Source organism: Leptonychotes weddellii, chromosome 3, assembly GCF_054177405.1.
Source record: "Leptonychotes weddellii isolate Sample4059 chromosome 3, ASM5417740v2, whole genome shotgun sequence".
NCBI lineage: Eukaryota > Metazoa > Chordata > Mammalia > Carnivora > Phocidae > Leptonychotes > Leptonychotes weddellii.
In genome coordinates, this window is record NC_138371.1 from 153,004,418 (window position 1) to 153,007,137 (window position 2,720).

Genomic DNA, 2,720 nt, shown 5'->3' on the forward strand with positions numbered 1-2,720 from the left:
CACCGAAAGGATTGTGTTGAAGTTGACAATTATAGTATGGATTTCTTTATTTCTCCTTTCAGCTGTATCAGATTTTGTTTAATGTACTTTAAAGCTTTGTTGTTTGGGGCATGCACATTTAGGATCATAACATTGTACTGATGAATTGTTACTTTTATCAACATATGAAGTCCCTCTTTATCTCTAATTATTTTCTTTGTTCTGAAGTCTATATTTCATCATATATAGCCATCTCTGTCTTACTTTGTTTTTTTAAAGTAATACCTGGATGATGTATCATTTTCATCATCATTATTTTGCTTTCAATACAATATCCTTGTATTTGAAATGAGCTTTTGGTAGATGAAATATAGTTGGATCATGTTTTTTTTTAATCTACTTTGCCAATCTGTATATTTTAATTGTTATATTTAGACCATTACATTCAATGTGATTATTAATATGCTAGGACTTAAATCTATCATTTTATTAGTTTTCTGTTTGTTTCTTCTAGCTCTCTGTTCTGTTTCCCTTCTATTGCCTTCCTGTGAGTTACTTGAGTTTTTCTTGTAGAATTCTATGTTGATTTATTTATAGTATTTTTTGAGTATATTGTTTTATATAGTTTTCTTAGTGGTTCCTGTGGTTATTACAATAGACAGAAATTATCACAATCTACTGATATCAGCATTTTACTACTTAGAGTGAAGTGCAGAAACCTTATTTACATTCAGATACCTTTATTATTCCTACTTTATTTCTTGCACAAGGGCCATGCTAATCTTCTCCGTATCGTTCCAGTGTTAGTATATGTGCTGCTGAAGCAAGCACTATTATTCTCACTTTTAAAATATAGTTGCCTTAAGTATTTCCTCTGTCTAGATCTGAGGCATTCTTTTTATTTAAAGATTTTATTTATTTGAGAGAGAGCGCACAAGCAGGGGAAGGCGCAGAGGGAGAGGGACAAGCACACTTCCCGAGGGGGTCCAGGCAGGGCTCGATCCCAGGACTCTGAGATCATGACCTGAGCCGAAGTCAGATACTTAACTGACTGAGCCACCCAGGCGCCCCTGAGGTATTCCTATTTTTTAATGGGTAGTCTTACCATTGAGGTGCAGTGTGAGGACTGCGGACATACGCATTTTCAGCTTCCTGATGGTTCCAGTTGACTCTGCCTGAGCACTGACTCACACTGCCTGGCTGTAGATAGGTAGATTGGAATTTATTTGGTTTCCCTGACATTTTCCCCCCAAAAGTGAGACACCACATGCACCAATTCATTGCCTCCAAGTGGATGTAAGATCAGCTTGCCACTGGGTCTGACAACAGTAAGGGGGTAAGGACGTGATAACTCATACTGCCATGTGCTGTAGTGTGGGCAGGCAGGCTCAGCTTTCAGCTGGGCACTACAGAAATGGCAGGAGAGGTGAGAAGTTGTCTAGCCCCAGCCCACTCTGCCTTGTTCAGTTTCACTGATATAAAACATAAAATAATAATTTTTGAGAAAAAAATCTCAGATAACTACAGCTAGTCTAACAGTTCTTTGACTTGACACCAAAATAATGGTTGATAAAAAGAAAATTGACAAATTGTTCCTCATCAAAATTTAAAACTGTTAACCTGTAAAAGACCCTGTGAAGAGAAAGAAAAGACAAGCTACATACTAAGAGAAAACATTTACAATCTGTATATCCAACAAAGGGTTTCTATCTAAAATATGTAACAGTATCTCAAAACTCAGTTGTTAAAAAATCCAATTAGAAAATGATCAAAAGAGGGCGCCTGGGTGGCTCAGTTGGTTAAGCGACTGCCTTGGGCTCAGGTCATGATCCTGGAGTCCCGGGATCGAGTCCCGCATCGGGCTCCCTGCTCGGCAGGGAGTCTGCTTCTCCCTCTGACCCTCCTCCCTCTCATGCTCTCTGTATCTCATTCTCTCTGTCTCAAATAAATAAATAAAAAATCTTTAAAAAAAAAAAAGAAAATGATCAAAAGACATGAATAGCAGTTCACCAAAAAGGACATATAGATGGCAAATAAGCATGTGAAAAGGTGTTCATTATGTAAATAAAAATTTAAACCACAATGAAATATCACTGCATAACCAATCAGAATGGATAAAGTAAGAAATAGGGATAGCACCAAATGCTGGTAAAGATGTAGAGAAACTGGATTACTGCTACAGTGCCTGTGAGAATGTTATATGAAGCCATAATAGTAGATGACTTCACCAAATAAAAAAAGATAGCATTAGAAGTGTTCATATGATTATGTTTTGAAGATCTTCGTGTTAAATGGTTGAGTAAACGAAGATGAAAAATGACCAGACTGAATGAAACACAGCAGTGAATGAGGTAGCAGAAATACCAGGATAGTATAATGTCAAAAGACAAAAACTGAAAGTGTCTTAAGAAGGAGCAGTCAAGGGGCACCCGGGTGGCTCAGTCAGTTAAGCATCGGACTCTTGATTTTGGCTCAGGTCATGATCTCAAGGTCATGAGATTGAGCCTTCCATTTGGCTCCATCGCTCAGTGGGGAGTCGGCTTGAGATTCTCTCTCCCTCTTCCTTGGTCCCTCCCCCCCACCTGCTTGTGTTCTCCCCCCAAAATAAATAAATAAATAAATAAATAAATAAATAAATAAATAAATAAAATAAAAATCATTAAAAAAAGAAGGAGGGGTCAACTTTTAAGTGGTCAATGTTTATGAAAAATACAATTTAGAAATTATGTGCTATGAATTGG

At 37.2% G+C, this 2,720-nt stretch overlaps 1 non-coding gene across 1 annotated transcript; it reads right to left on the minus strand.

Annotated features, from left to right (window-relative positions):
* Window positions 1–703: 703 nt before the first annotated feature.
* LOC115940358 (U6 spliceosomal RNA) lies at window positions 704–810 on the minus strand. The gene has a single exon (XR_004075132.1). It is a non-coding gene; the product is annotated as a U6 spliceosomal RNA (small nuclear RNA).
* Window positions 811–2,720: the final 1,910 nt, after the last annotated feature.